The sequence below is a fragment of the Mauremys reevesii genome, linkage group 3 (genome assembly GCF_016161935.1).
Source record: "Mauremys reevesii isolate NIE-2019 linkage group 3, ASM1616193v1, whole genome shotgun sequence".
NCBI lineage: Eukaryota > Metazoa > Chordata > Testudines > Geoemydidae > Mauremys > Mauremys reevesii.
This window is the reverse complement of record NC_052625.1, coordinates 105,526,883-105,543,227: the sequence shown is the minus strand read 5'-3', so window position 1 is coordinate 105,543,227 and position 16,345 is coordinate 105,526,883. Positions and strand designations below refer to the sequence as shown.

At 46.1% G+C, this 16,345-nt stretch overlaps 1 long non-coding RNA gene across 1 annotated transcript; it reads right to left on the bottom strand.

Annotated features, from left to right (window-relative positions):
• Positions 1 to 355: 355 nt before the first annotated feature.
• Positions 356 to 14,963, bottom strand: LOC120401532. The gene is made up of 5 exons (XR_005596511.1): positions 14,855 to 14,963; positions 14,517 to 14,647; positions 2,392 to 2,541; positions 991 to 1,204; positions 356 to 714 (listed from the first exon to the last, which is right to left on the bottom strand). It is a non-coding gene; the product is annotated as an uncharacterized LOC120401532 (long non-coding RNA).
• Between the last annotated feature and the right edge of the window lie 1,382 nt (positions 14,964 to 16,345).

The following is a 16,345-nucleotide window of genomic DNA, read 5'->3' as shown; positions in this document are numbered from 1 at the left end:
TGCATTTCCCGATCCTCACTTCCCAGGAGATTAGACTCCCTTTGCCTTTGAATGTTTGTCCATGGTCCACTCCTGTCTTTGTTTGAGGGGGCACCATTTAAGCTGATCCTTCGGCTATGATGCTGTCATGTTAACTGGAATTGCTTCAGAAAGAATGAGATGGCTGTTGATTTCATTCACATGAAAGCAAAAATAAATAACTATTGTTGTTTTTAAAATAGGGCAAAAGGACCTAAAATCCTTCTGCCACTCAGGGGGTACAGCATATTAATGATGAATTATCAATATTTTCAGTGCTATCATTGTCACCCCCAAAAGCAACCTTCAGTACTTGCGTTCATATTAAACCCTTTTATTTCATGTATTTGGATTGCTTTTCAATCCTGCATCAGCTAAGTACTAGCCCTGTTTCAAGTCAGAATCTGAATATTATTTACCATCTGCCTCCAAGGGATGCACTTGCCAAGTCCCTTAATTTGCTATAATTGGCAGGTTTTCAGTATACATAATTTATACTGGGGGGAAAAAAAGCAATCCTGAAAAAAGAAGATTAATTAAACCAATTTTTCTGGGCCCCTAAAAATGTTCCAATAGGATGACTTTAAGGCCTTAAGGTCTTCTCTGTGTATATGGTGTCACAGCTGATCCCATTAAAAATTTATGTTGGGTTGGTCCCTTGAGCCTCTGTGCTGGTCAGAAGGATGTCGCTGGCACCTGGGTAACAATGCACAATACATAGTGAATTAAACAACAATACAGTGAATTAAACAACTTGTGTCTTTTGTTACGAGAAACACCTACTCTACAGTATAATTGATGGACACCTCCATGCAAGCAATTCTGTAGCTGATATGATAGGAAACATTAGGGAAAAAAATCCTTACAGATGTACAGAATACAAAACAGAGCTAGTGAAAGACCATGAATGGATTCAGAGACACCAGCATATGTGGTTTCTAAGCATGATTTACACCTTTTTCTCTTACTTACCTATTCCTCACAACACCTCTTTTAATAAGCACATGGCAAAGTGTAGTGACTCCCTGTGCTGGCAGCTTTGAATCTTTGATGACATCAGTGTTTCACCCCAGAGAGCAGGATAAGGGGACTGCCCATTGCCTCCCCCTTTTCCTTGTGCTGCTGTTTTCCCACAACCTTTTAAAATTTGTCCTTCTTGATGGCAGCTGTCACATCTACATCTGGTCTGTGGAGGAAAGGAATGTGCAGTTTATTTCAAAATTATTAAGATGCTTCTCTCTAAATTGGTTTTGTGAAAAGAACTGAAAAGTGAACACAAATGGCCACTTGCCCCTTTTCCCAGAGACCATGATGACATGCTAGACCTTCATCAGCCTAGGAATTGGGAGGCCAGCTGTTCCCACATGGCAGGACAACACTAGTGCATGTGTAAGCCACAGCATATTTACTTACATAACAAACCTGCCTTTTAATCTTTAAGGGCTCCATGCAAGGCAGGATTTAAGTAAGCCATGGGAAAACAAAGGTGGGTAGATTTGTGCTTATGCTTTTCCCTGTCCAGTGTGGTGTGTGCCATTCCAGCCCTGCTTTTAGAGCAGTCTTTTCTTGCATAGCTTATTTTGCATTGGTTAGAGTTGCATCTCTTCCCAACACTAAGGCTTTGGCTACACTTGCACTTCAAAGCGCTGCCGCGGCAGCGCTTTGAAGCGCTAAGTGTAGTCAAAGCGCCAGCGCTGGGAGAGAGCTCTCCCAGCGCTGTCCGTACTCCACCTCCCTGTGGGGAATAACGTACAGCGCTGGGAGCCGCGCTCCCAGCGCTGGGGCTTTGACCACACTGGCGCTTTGCAGCACTGCAATTTGCAGCGCTGGAGAGGGTGTTTTTTCACACCCTGCTGCAGCGCTGCAAATTTGCAAGTGTAGCGAAGGCCTAAAGATATTTTAACATGGCTGAGATTGCTAAAACAAGCGAGCTTGAGTCACACTGAAAACATAGCCCAAGTAAAGAAGGAAGCTCTAATACAACTTCTACTTTTCTAAAAATTCCATAAGTAAAATCCTCAGTCTTCTGCCTGCCTTAAGAGAAAACAACCTTTCTAACATCACTGGATGACTATTTCTTGTAGTGTATCAGGTGGAAACACCTGGGCACCGCAAAAGGAAATATCCTGTGAGGATGTTTTTTACAAAGTCATTCAGAAGGAAGAATGAGACAACATAGTAGGAAAAGTGTGGACTAGATCAGCTAGGATTTAAAATCCTCACTCTACAACATGGAAACAACTCCTAGAATTGTTCTCCAGTAGAAATTCTGGGAGAATCATTTCAAACATTACCCTGGAGGAAAAAGATGCTTTGTTAGTGCACAGGAGAGAGATTATCAAATAAATTCACTGATAGGCATGAGATAAATACCTAGGTATGATGGATTAGACACAGCAGTGTTGTGAAGTACAGCAAACCAGGACAAAAGTACAGTCTAAGCTTCTGCCCTCTGGGCTAAGGAGAATGAATCTCAATTATGAGATTGTGGCAAATATTCTGAGACATGTAGCCATTCAGTTGCTGCAGAGAAGGAAAGATGTTGGGGAGGTGGCCAGAGCACAGAGCTCACCAGTCCTCCAAATCAAAGGCAAAATTCTGCTGTGACTCACTGTAAAGCTATTCTAATATCATGGAATTGTATCCTTTCCTTAGGGTAAAGCCTTCATTAAACACAGCCTTTTCTTTGCTGCAGTCAGGTCGGGAAATAACTTGGGCTGAGACTGATGATTTCCCTCTACTGTTGGGAATGGGACCCCAGTTACTCAAGTGCTCTAGAATATACCAAACTGTACCACTGTTCTCTTGCCATTGAAACATATTCATTTAGAGCCACGTTATTAATAATTGATTTACATCTGAGATGTCATTTTTTGGCCAAGGTTATTGTGTGGATGAGTCGGGGGTATGTATTGCATGCTCAGTTCCTAATGTTAAATGAAAAACTTTAGCGGGTGCCTCTAAGCATCTGTCTGTACACGGTTTGGGCAACTGCATGGCTGAACATAATAAGCATTAAATATACACCAGGAGGCATATACCCCCTTTTTCCTGTTTGTGGACTAATTGCACCTGGAATTAACAAAATCCTTATGTGATACTGAAGTCACGGAGAAGTCTTGCCCAGAAGTATTGTCCCATGGTTTCAGATCTAATCATGGGACAATGGACATGTGAGCCTGGATTAAAAAACCTAGAATTTTGTGTAGTGGCCAGGGGCGGCTCTACAAATTTGGCCGCCCCAAGCAATCATGCCCGGGAGGCGCCCCCGAGCCGCGGGAGCAGCGGAACTGCCGCGGGCATGACTGCGGACGGTTCGCTGGTCGCGCGGCTCAGCTGGACCTCCCGCAGCTGCGGGCGGTTCGCTGGTCCGGCGGCTCCGGTTGAGCTGCCGCAGTCATGCCTGCGGGAGGTCCAGCCGAGCCGCGGGACCAGCGAACCGTCCGCAGTCATGCCTGCGGCAGGTCCGGTCGTCCCCGGGCTCCGGAGGACCTCCCGCAGGCATGACTGCGGCAGGTCCACCGGCGCAGCCTGCCGCCCCCCTGGGAAAGGGCCGCCCCAGGCGGGTGCTTGCCCCGCTGGGCTCTAGAGCCGCCCCTGGTAGTGACACAACAAAGCATCTCATAGAATGGAGAATGGGGAAATTGAAAAGTGAGATTTCTCTCTCTTTATGTCCCTATGTTCCTGTCAGGCACACATCATAATAGTATCTGAACTGCCTCTCTGCTCCTCTCCCCACCCCCCAAAAAAGAACGAATACAATATAGGGTCTAAGTATACTATATTACTCCTCCTTCCTTAGCAAGTTTCTAGAATTAGTCCCCTCCTCCTCTTTCGGCGTGTGTGTGTGACCAACTGACATTCTCCTCTTCCCCCACTGTCTTCTTTTTTTACTTTATTGCTGCTGCTGTTGTAGAGGGGTAAAGCTAAAAAAGTAAATCTTTCATTTCAGTCTGATTGGGGTCTGTGGTCATCTTTACCTAGGGATTTTCCTAGTCTTGGGCCAGCAGTCAGACTGTTGTCCCCTGCTTCAAGAGTTTATCCCTTGAACTTGATAGTTTCATTGTTTCTGTGCAATGCAATTGTCAAAGGAGGTTTAGGTCCCTGAGCAAGAGCTGGTATTTTAGGTAATTTGGTCTAGTAGAGTGGAGGGTCTTAAAGATAAGGACTGTTATCCCAAAATGAATCCACTGTTCCTATTGAATACACAATATCTTATAAACATACTTTATTCCACAGGTAGTCCTGCTGGTTTATAATAAGACTGCTTGTGCAACTCAGTATGAGTGAGGGTATCCAAATCTGGCCTTATTTCAGGCTATTTTGCCCAGGACAGTATTATCAGTAATTCAAATTGGACTAAAATGTTAATATCCTGATAAATTATAAATGGGCTAAAATCCCAGGGAATTTTAAGGGAAAACCTCATAGATATAATCAATGTTGTCTTCTTGGGAAAGATAGGGAATTGGGTTAGCTTGAACTCTCTCCAGACTCCTCCTCTGGGCTTTTTTCTCTGTCGAAGTGATTCTCCATTGTACTGAATAATATTTATAGCCACCACATTTTTAGTAATTATTTCTGCAGTGATGCAGTGGAGACTTTATTGTGCAGTGCTGTATTTTAAAGAGTCATTGGAGATGAAAATTCATTACTGCGCTAATCCTCTGGGCTTTGGTGCGGAAATACACTGTACTTACCAAAAATGCGGTCCATGGAAAGTACCAGTCATTTAAAGAGAGAGCCACTCTAAGGAAAAGAAAGCCATGTGGTCCAGCACTGACAGAGAGGAGGTGAGCTTGTCTGCTGATCAGTCTATGCCTGCCTTTTTCCAAAGGCAAGGGAAATTATCCTCTTTTCCAATTCCCTCAGACAGCAGTAGCCAAGCCAAGTTGGCTCTAGCCAGCTCTTGTTTGTATAATGTAATTCTGTGGTAATGAGCTTGTGACAACGTGAGGAAAAGAGTCTTAAATATCCTTAAAACAATTCCAAACATGACTAAATACAAGAAGGAGGCTTCTAATAACTACCTCATGGGAATCAAGAGCCCAACACAAATACAAACATCATTTATTTTCTGCCTGGGGAATATACTAACCTCTCCCCTTCTTTCTCCTTCTGAGTATGTGAGTAGGCAACCGTGTGTGTCTGTGTATTTATTATCTATACAACTTGCTTCTCCTAATAAAGTATACTTGGTACACAAACTTGTAGTGTTGTCATTAGTGGATAAAGCAAGAATTCAAGGCTGAGCCAATACTCAGTGTGACTGTAGGAAATGGAATGAGTTGAAAGGACCAGTACTTTGCTTTTTTCATGTAGCTGCTCTGACATTCTTTAGTTTTTTGGTTGCTACCCCAGATTTTCTAATCACAAAATCATTTCAGTCCTTGTCCCAGGAGGCCTTCCAATAACAGTATTTCCAACTCTAAGCATTCAAAAATCATGAGTCAACCCCCTCCCAATAATTGCCTTAAAAATCATGAGATATTTTAAAAAGTAACAAAATTTGAGTTTTTTCTTTGCCTTCAATTTCTGAGCCTTTGAGGTGCACTTAAACAGAAGAAAAAATATAAAGTTGACATTTGCATGACATCACATGACTCCATCAGCTGGATCTTTAAGAAAAACACGAAATGTCATGGAACATGCATTTAAATCATAAGATTGGCAACACTGCAACTGCAACCCATAAAATATAGAATTTAAAATGATTAAATTGAAATAGTATATTAAAATATAAAAGCCAAAATAATCAACATGAAATATACCATATTAATCAATTCTTCTTGTTCCCTATAGGAAAATCTACCCTCCCCTAAAGCAGTGCTCCTCTTCCATACCCGAAGAAAAGCTCTGTGTAATATTACCTCGTCCCACCTTGTCTCTCTAATATCCTGGGACCAACATGGCTAGAACTACACTGCTAACTCTTCTTCTTGTGTCTACTGATGTCTTCCCCCTAGCACTTCCTTGGCCTACATACCTGGATTGTTGTCATTGCTTTGTGTTATGATTTAATTTAGATTAAAATATTGAAGGGGCAAGGACTCTTCTTATCACCTTAGAGTGAAATGCTATGCACAACTATGACTATATAAATAACAATCTATTATCTGACTGTCTTATGAATTACTCTTCTCTCTCTCTCTCAGTCCTGCCATTGGGATAGACATGAAAGTGCTCCTTCCTGCTCAGAGATAAAGAGTCTCTACATCTGAAGTTTTCTCTTCACCACCTCAATCACCTAGACTTTAATGCCTGCTGGGAATGCATACCAGCAGTTTCCTGCAAGGAGAATGTCAATACATTTGTGTAAACTAGCAACCGGAGGAGCTCTTTGAATATGCAGCTGCTCCTCCTCACTTCAGCAATGTCCAAAGGGCGAGGCTTATCAGCACCTCTATAATGCACTGAAATTCTCTCCTGGCTGGGGAAGTCTGCTGCTGAACCAGAGGGCTTGGCTACACTTACAAGTTGCAGCGCTGGTGGAGGCTTTCCAGCTACCAGCGCTGCAACTCCTGGTTGCAAGCGCTGGGCTGAAAATCCGGGTTTGGGGGTATAAGTGCAGCGCTCGCTGGACACCAGCGCTGCTCAGCAGGCGTGTGGACACTTCCAGCGCTGTCCTGTCCTGTCAGGGATATATCCTATCCCAGAATTCCTCTCAGCAGCCACTCTGCACATCTCTGCTCTTGCCTCTTGCCTCAGGTGACCGGTGACTAAAAAAATTTAAAAAAAAAAATCCTCCTTTTTGCTTGCTGCAGGCAGGTGTGGAGTGCAATCAGTTAATCAGTTACAGGTTACAGGTAACCATGTGCCTCAGGGCACAACCCCCAGCCCAGAGCACAGAGTGGGTGGAGACCTCATCAGTGTTTGGGTGAGGCGGCGCGATATCTTTGAGCAGATATCAAGGGACATGCTGATAGGGGGGCCATCAGCGGGACGCACTACAATGGGTGAAAGAGTTAAAGAGCTGCGGCCTTACACAAAGCTGCCAATCCCAGGGTAACGATGGACACTCTGAGCAGGCTGGGGGACAGAGGAGGAGGAGGCTGGGGGGGAGAGAGAGAACCGCGCTGAAGGGGGGGGGGGGGGGAAGAAAAGATTCCTGAGCAGCCAGGAGCCAGAGGAGCTCTTCTCAAGAGGAGGAAGAGGAAAATACAGCCAGCAGCAGCCAGTTTCTGGGTGGAAATGTTTCTGGAGAGGAAGGGGGTTATGATGCATGCATGGGCCTAGATGTGGAATAGCCCGCCGTTGATGTGGTCTATCACGTCAGCGTAATCTGCTTCAGTTATCTCAGCAAAGCTTTCATCAGGGCAATATGCATGCCCTGCGGCAGGGTTATAGGCAGAGCCACTGTGTGTCCTGTCCCAGTGGTGGCGTCCGGCCGCCTCCACCGGCCAGGGACCATTTCTGAACACAGGCACGCGCGCATAGGGTCCCGCGGAATCCAACAAAACATCTTCCAGGATTAAGTCCTGTGAAAATGTTGGGAGACTCTTTAGTGAGAGAGAGAGGAGAAAGATCACCCCCTGCATCATCATCTTCAACAACCCCTCTAGCACAGAGATTTAAAGCAACCAGCTCCCTCTCACTCTCCCCCTCCTCTCTCACCACCATTTCGCTTCTGTTTGTGTTTTTTTTGGGATAAAGAAGAAAAGTGAGTGAGAACTTGCAGTGAAGAACTCCAGTGTAACATCATGTCTGAGATAGGAGGATACAATGCCAATGTGCCCGTGTTTGTTGTTTGTGTGTTGTGTGAGTGACTGTGGACTGCTGAGATGTTCAACATCACAGAGGCTTCAAAATTTGAGAAAAAAAAAAGAGAGAAAAAAAAAAAGATGCTGAGTTCTTCAGCACTCTGCTGCTGAGAAGAGAAAAAGAATGAGAGAGAAGAAGGAGAGAAGAAGAGAAGAAAAAAGAGAAATGAAGGCCAAGAGGAAAGCCAAGGCGGAGCAAGCTGGCGGCTGCGCTGGAGCGAGTCGAGAGTCTTAGCCAGGAGTGCAGCACTGCAAGAGCAGCACTCCACCACCCCTGCCCCTGCCCCCCCTTGTGCCCCCCTTGTGCCCCAATGTCAGCCAATGTCAGCTCAACCACTCCACACACAGCCAGCCAACAACCAGCCTCCTCACCTTCCCAGCACCCCCCCCACAGCCACCACACCTACCACCTCCCCCCCCTCCAGCATTCCCCCCCACACCCATCAGCATTATGCACCCTGAAGTGCAGGATTCATGCAACAGCACAACACAATCATCATGCAAACTTGTGACTGTACCTGTCACTTACCCTGCAGTTTTTTCACTGTGTGTGTCTTGTGTTAATTGTGTGTTTGTCTGTCTTTCATCTTTTTTTTTCTTTCAATAAAACATAAAAAACATATTTTATTATAGTAGAATTAAGAAGAGAAAAAGAAGAGTTAGCCCAGTAAAAGAATAAAGAGCAAATCATAATCAATATTATTATTATAATGCATAATAGCATAGCAATTCAAGCAGCAATCCCAGCAGCAGCCCAGTTGGGCTTTCAGCCAATTCAATTCCCCCCAAGGCCTCAAGGCCCCTGCCTGGGCCCTCTGCTGTGCCTCCTCTCTCTGCCCTCTCTCTGGCCTCTGGCTATGCAGCCTCCAGTTCTTCAACCTCTCAGGTCCAGTGCCTCTTCAACTGTCCTCACCTTCCCTTCCCTCAAATATTGGATGGAGGCTGTTGCAGCGGCACCGCTCCAGGATGCGGCTCCCCCTTTCCCCCAAGTCCCAAACATCAGGGCAGCTCTCAATCTTGTGTCCCTTGCGCGCGAGTGTGAGGCGAGCTCAGCACACACCATGATGAAAGTGGCTTTCATCATAAAGTTCCTGCTGCACTGCTGCTCATCCATCCCAGACTTCCATGGCGATGTGATCCACTCACTGCTTGTGCTTGTTTCCCGCGCGCGTTCCGGCGTGTGGTGAGATTTCCGTGATCTCTAGTGTCACAAGCACTCCTGTCCGGCAGACAAATCCATATTGATATCATCGTCGGACTCCTCTCTGTCACTTTGGAGCTGCTGAATAGACTGACTGCCACACTCGTGTTGTGCTGGTGACACTCCACCAGCAGCAGCCCAGTCCCCAGCAGATTCGCCTCACACACAGACAGAAATCGAGTAAGGTGTTCTGTGGGATAGCTGCCCACAATGCCTCTCTCAATACAGCTGGTGAAGCTGTGTGTAGTGTGGCCACACACTGCAGCGCTGGCAGCTGTCAGTGTGGCCCAGCGCTGTGGCCTCACAGCTGCATGAGCAGCGCGCTAGCTCCCCCAGCTGTCCCAAGTTTCTCCTGTAGCAGTGTAGTGATGATCTTGCTCCACCAACAGGCAGTTTGCTATTCCAAATAAGACACCCAGTTGTTCAAGCCTGTTGTCACAAAGTAGACTGTAAGGGTATGGCTACACTTGAAAGTTGCAGCGCTGGGAGTTACAGCGCTGGTCATGCAGCTGTGTAGGGCCAGCGCTGGAGTGTGGCCACACTGACAGCTACCAGCGCTGCAGTGTGGCCACACTTGCAGCACTTTCCAGCGCTGTATTGAGAGGTGCATTGTGGGCAGCTATCCCACAGAGCACCTCGTCCCATTTTGGCGCTGAGTATTGTGGGAAGGGGAAGGAAGTGTGCGGGTCATTCCGCTTCCTGTGCCAACGCCCCGTGGTGCATCGCTTCACATCCCAGCATTCACTCTTTCCGGCAACGTTTGGCGCCATTGTGAGTGTCTTTCTGTTTTACTCTCTGTGTGTGAATCGCGATTTCTGTGGCAAATGGAGCCCGAGCTGCGGAGGACTGTGCTGATGAGTGTCGCCAGCACAACACGTTTGGCAGTCGAGCTATTCCTTCAGCTCCAAAGTGACAGTGAGGAGTCTGACGATGATATCGATATCGATTCTCCTGCCGCGTGTGACACTAAAGTGCTTGTGGCATTCACGGAAATGCTCAGCACCGTTGAACGCCGCTTTTGGGCTTGGGAAACAAGCAGTGACTGGTGGGATCACATCGTCATGGAAGTCTGGGATGACGAGCAGTGGCTGCAGAACTTTCGTATGAGAAAAGCCACTTTCATGGGACTGTGTGCTGAGCTCGCCCCCACTTTGCGGCGCAAGGACACAAGATTGAGAGCTGCCCTGACGGTGGAAAAGCGGGTGGCTATTGCAGTCTGGAAGCTGGCAACTCCAGACAGCTACCGGTCGGTCGGGAACCAGTTTGGAGTGGGAAAGTCGACCGTTGGAATCGTTTTGATGCAAGTTTGCAAGGCAATTAATCGCATCCTGCTAAGAAAGACCGTGACTCTGGGGAGCGTGCAGGACATTGAGGATGGCTTTGCACAAATGGGTTTCCCTAACTGTGGAGGGGCGATAGATGGGACGCATATTCCTATTCTGGCCCCCCCCCACCTGGCATCAGAGTACGTTAATCGTAAGGGGTATTTCTCTATGGTTCTCCAGGCGCTTGTGGATCACCGCGGGCGTTTCATTGACATTTATACAGGCTGGCCTGGAAATGTGCATGATGCGCATCTTCGGAACAGTGGCCTGTTCAGGAAGATGCAGGCAGGACTTTTTCCCAGACAGGAAGATCACAGTAGGGGACGTCGAAATGCCCATTGTGATCCTTGGAGACCCGCTTACCGTTACTGCCTTGGCTCATGAAACCCTATACAGGGAAGCTTGACAGGAGCAAGGACCGGTTCAACTACAGGCTGAGCCGGTGCTGAATGACTGTGGAGTGTGCTTTTGGCCGTTTAAAAGCACGCTGGCGTTCCTTGTATGGGAGGCTAGACTTGGGGGAAAGCAGCATCCCGCGTTATATGCGCTTGCTGTACCCTCCATAATATTTGTGAAGGGAAGGGTGAAACATTCAGTCAGGCATGGACCACCGAGGTTCAAGTCCTGGAGGCTGAATATGCACAGCCAGAGAGCAGGGCTAATAGAGAGGCCCAGCACAGGGCTTCAAGGATTAGGGATGCCTTGAGGGAACAATTTGAGGCTGAAAGCCAACAGTAATGTTTGCTGCCTTGCATGGGAGTGAATTGCACTGCTTACACTGTTATTCTATTATCCCTAAAATGATTTGCAGTGCCTCTTTCTTTACTGGGCTAAGGTATCTTTCACTATCTGCTATAATAAAGACTGTTTTCAAAGCCAAGAATTGTTTTATTGAAAAAAAAAAAAACTTCCTTGACAGACAGACAGACACACAACATTTCATGAACACAAGAGGGCAGGGGTGTGGGTTGGTGAACTGTACAGTCACAAGTTTGCATATGTCCTGTCTGGAGTGCTGTTTAATGAATCCTGCACTTCAGGGTGCATATACTGCATGGTGATGGGGGTTGAGTGCAGAGGGTAAGGGTGGTAAGTATCAGGGCTGGTTGGTGAACGTACAGGTGTTGGAGGCAGCTGGTGGTGGTAAGAACCTGGATGCTGGGGAAAGGGGTTTGAGCTGACATTGGGGCACAAGGCAAAAAGCTTTGGGACGGGGCTGTGGGGCAGCACGGGACTGCTCTGCCTGCATGGCTACGATAGCCTGGAGAGAGTCCGCTTGTCGCGACATGATGTCTAGCAGCTGGTTTGTGCTTTTACTCTTTGCCACAGCGTTTCTACGCCAATGTCTCTGGCGGATCATGCTTTCCTTTTCTCTCCACTCCTGCAAGGTTGTACTCTCTCTAGCAGAGTGATGAAGAACAGTTTTCAACATGTCCTCCTTGCTCTTTCGGGGATTTTTCCTCAAATTGTGCAGCCTCTGTGCTGTGGTACATCTGCTCAGTCCAGCAGTCAAGGTCACTGTAGAAAGCCAGAAATGACAACATTTAACAGGGCAGCATTGTATTCACTATCTCCAGACATTAATTGATACACTGAGGGAGTTCTTAGTCCTCACTTTAGCATTCTTTTACCACACACATAACACAACAGAAGCCACGAAATGGTGAGTGAGGGGTGCTTATAGAGGGAGAAGTGGGGCTTGAGTGATAGAGGGGTGCTGGTTGCTTCGGGTAATCTGGAGTGATAGAGGTTGAGTGAAGATGCAGCTGCAGGGGTGATCTTCACTATCTCCCTATCTCTATCACTATCTTCACTAAAGAGTCTCCCAACATTTTTCACAGGAGTTAATCCTGGAAGATATCTCCCTGCTGCGAGTCACTAGGGAACAGCGGGAGGCTCTTCTACAGCAATGTGGATTCCGCCCTGGACCCTATGCGGGTTGCCTGTGTTCAGCAATGGTCCCCCCACCCCTCGCAGCACAGTGGCGCGGACGCGTCAGCGTGACTGGGACAAGGAACACAGTGGCTCTCCCTATAAACCTGCGCAGGCATATTGCCCACGCTCTGGCTGAAACTTTTGCTGAGATCACTGCAGCCGATTACCGCGACGTGATAGACCACATCAATGGGCTATTCCACATCTAGTCTGGCATGCATGCAGCCCTAAACCCCCTTCCTCTCCAGAAACATTTCCACCCAGAAAATAAAAGCCGCTTACCGGTAACCCGCTCCTCTGCTTGTCCTTCTGCAACTGCTGGCTGCTGCGATTGGGTACTTTCCTCCTGGCTTGAGAAGAGCTCCTGGCTGCATGCCCACTCTGGGGTGTCTTCACTCGCGTTTCCCCCCCCCGCCGCCTCCTCCTCCTCCTCCTCCTCCTGTCCCCCAGCCTGCTCAGAAGTGTCCATCGTTGTCCTGGGATTGGCAGTGGGGTCACCCCCAAGTATCGCATCCATCTCCCTGTAAAAACGGCAGGTCGTGGGGGCAGCTCCGGATCGTCGATTCCCCTCGCGGGCTTTGTAATAGGCACTCCGCAGCTCTTTAACTTTCACCCTGCATTGTAGTGCGTCCCGATCATGGCCCCTATCCAGCATGGACCTTGATACCTGCTCAAAGATATCGTAATTCCTACGGCTGGAGCGCAGCTGGGACTGCACAGCTTCCTCCCCCCAAACACTAATGAGGTCCTGCAATTCGCCAGTGCTCCATGCTGGGGCTCGTTTGCCGCGTGGAGGCATGGTCACCTGTAAAGATTAACTGATTGCACTCCACACCTGGCTGCAGCAAACAGGAAGGAGATTTTTAAAATTCCCGGGGCATTTAAAGGGCGGGTCACCTGAGGCAAGAGCAGTAGAGTGCAAACTGATGAGCAGAGTGGCTGAACAGGAATTCTGGGATAACTCCTTATTCCCTGGAGGACAATTAAAGCGCTGGTGAGTGTCCACACCTGCTGAGCAGCGCTGGATCACCAGCGCTGCACTCCTTATACCCCAACCGGGATGGGTTTTCAGCCAGCGCTGCAACCAGGGAGTTGCAGTGCTGGTTGTGCCCTGCAAGTGTGGACGGGGTGTAATTGCAGTGCTGGAAAGCCTCCACCAGCGCTGCAACTTGTAAGTGTAGCCAAGCCCTAAGTCTCTTTTATTCTGGGCTAGAGCATCCACCAGTATAGCTATTGCAAGAGTCATGCTGGTTAATTTCCCCATAGACAAGTCCTATATTTAACAGAGAGAGGTGGAGCAAATGGAGATCTCTGGTTACATTTACCCACATACACACCTTGTCATTCTCCACTGTTCAAAGGCTCTGCTGACAGAGGGTCACATTGACTGAAACACCCCAAGCCTTAACTGTGAATTTCCCTTAATATAATTGGTATGAATCTATTTTTAATGACAGGTTTCAGAGTAGCAGCCGTGTTAGTCTGTATCCGCAAAAAGAACAGGAGTACTTGTGGCACCTTAGAGACTAACAAATTTATTTGAGCATAAGCTTTCGTGGGCTACAGCGCACTTCTTCGGATGCATAGAATGGCACATATATTGAGGAGATATATATACACATACAGAGAGCATGAAAAGGTGGGAGTTGTCTTACCAACTCTGAGAGGCCAATTAAGTAAGAGTAAAAAACTTTTGAAGTGATAATCAAGATAGCCCAGTACAGACAGTTTGATAAGAAGTGTGAGAATACTTACAAGGGAAGATTCAATGTTTGTAATGGCTCAGCCATTCCCAGTCCCTATTCAAGCCTAAGTTGATTGTATCTAGTTTGCATATCAATTCCAGCTCAGCAGTTTCTCGTTGGAGTCTGTTTTTGAAGCTTTTCTGTTCCAAATTTGCCACACTATTTTTAATGGTTATTTAAAAAATGCCAGTCTATATTGCATTTTAAAAAGTATTTGCAGTATATTTTAAAAATCTGCATGTACCTGAAAGACCACTGGTCATTCTTAAGGATAGCTTTGATGGTGTCAGGTCAATAAATAATGAAGAGGACAGGTCACTGATTCAGAACAATCTAGATCATTTGGTAAACTGGGCGCAAACAAACACAATGCCTTTTAATATGGGTAAATGTATACATCTGAGAAGCAATGACTCTGAAAAGGATTTGAGTGTGGTTGTGGATAATCAGCTCCCCATGTGATACTGTAGCCAAAGGAGCTAATGCAATCCTGGGATGCATAAACAGGGGAGGAGTTGAGAGGTTATTTTACCTTTATATTTGGCACTGGTGCAACCTCTGCTGGAAAGCTGTGTGTAGTTCTGGTGCCCACAATTCAAGGATGATCATTAATTGGAGTTGGTTTAGAGAAGAGCTACGAGAACGATTAAAAAATTGGAAAACCTGCAACAAAGAGAATGTTAAGGGGTGACTGGATTACAGTTTGTAAGTACTTACTGAGGGAACAAATATTTAGTAATGGTCACCTCAATCTAGCAGAGAAAGGTATAATGTGATCCAATGGCTGAATGTTGAAGCTAGACAAATTCAGACTGGAAATAAGGCATACATTTTTAACAGTGAGAGTAATTAACCATCGAACCAACTTACCAAGGGTGAAGGTGGATGCTTCATCACTGGCAATTTTTAAATCAAGATTGAATGTTTTTCTAAAAGATCTGCTATAAGAATTATTGCGGGGAAGTTCTATGGCCTGTGCTGTACAAGAGGTCAGACTAGATAATCACAATGGTCCCTTCTCACCTTAGAATTTCTGAATCCTCATAATTCCATATCATGTCAGTGATGTGCTGCCAAATGTTTTAACAAGGGACCAAGCAAACAGACTGGGTTTTGTTTAAAAGTAGAGATCCATTTTTATTTTATGAAAATGGGTTTGTCTAATCTTCATAACAGAATTTACTTGAAAATAAGGATGAAATTCTGGTCCCCCACAAGAGGGATCTGCACTGTAATACCCAGCATTCCCTGGAGGCATGATGTGTAGTCTTTGGCTTTGGCTCCACTAGTTAATGGATGGTAGTAGTAGTCATGGCCTAATTACTACATGCCTCCTGGGAAAGGTTTTCAGTATTGCCAAACTTAATCATTCATAGAGCATGGCCTAGAAAAAAAGGTGTGAGTTTTAAACATCAGTAGAGTCTGTGTTCTTTTTATTTGTCTTTACAGTTTATTTGGGTCACATTTTCAAAATTTTCTCCATAGCAATGAAGGTTGTAAACTTTTTTTTTTTTTTTTAAAGGCTGAGATTCTCACATTATCATTTGAGTACAGGAGCAGGGGCTTTCAGGAAAATGTCAAAGATGATGTCTCCCAACAAAATTGTGAGAGTTGGAAACATTGAGGATCAGTAGATCAGAGGACACTGCACAGATCCATGGCCCATGGCCCAGTCATTTTTCTAGTCCACTCGTATTGAGATTAATTTCATTTCTGCCCCAGCCCCCATTTCCTCACTTCTGTGCAGCAATGGAAATACAGCTGCAGAGCAGACCAAAGGATTTGGCCTTAAGAACCTCAAACCAGTGCCAGGCTTTAGGGACAGTTTGTCTTTGACTCTTGTAAGTGGGACATTTATATGATTTTAGAGCAGATAACAACTAGTCAACTCCTCAGTTGCTGGATAAATAAGTAGTGTTCCAGCATTAGTGTGCTAGCATGATAAAAGTGGGTGGGAATGCCCCATCGCCACTCTGAGGCCTATGCTAGACATCCAAATGGCATACTATTAATCACAACTTTAAGGGTGTGCTGGCATAAAAAATCACTAAGAGAACATTCCACTAGTCATAAAACAAACAACTTAGGCCACATTCAGCTTTGTATTTCTGGATTGTATAATGTTAATGTGTAATAATTAGGGATTCCTTTTGAGTAGTGAAAGGGGAGAGGGCCATATATCAAACTACCCTGGCAGTCTATTTCTTTTAGCATAAGTGAGAATTATGTTAGATTAATCTGATAACCATTCTGTAACTATGGGCTCTGAACTGGATTTCCAGCCTTTGGTAATCATTTTTCTGGCTGTTGCAAGCAAAGTTATTATAACACTGTGGGTGGCCACTGTATACATATACTTTT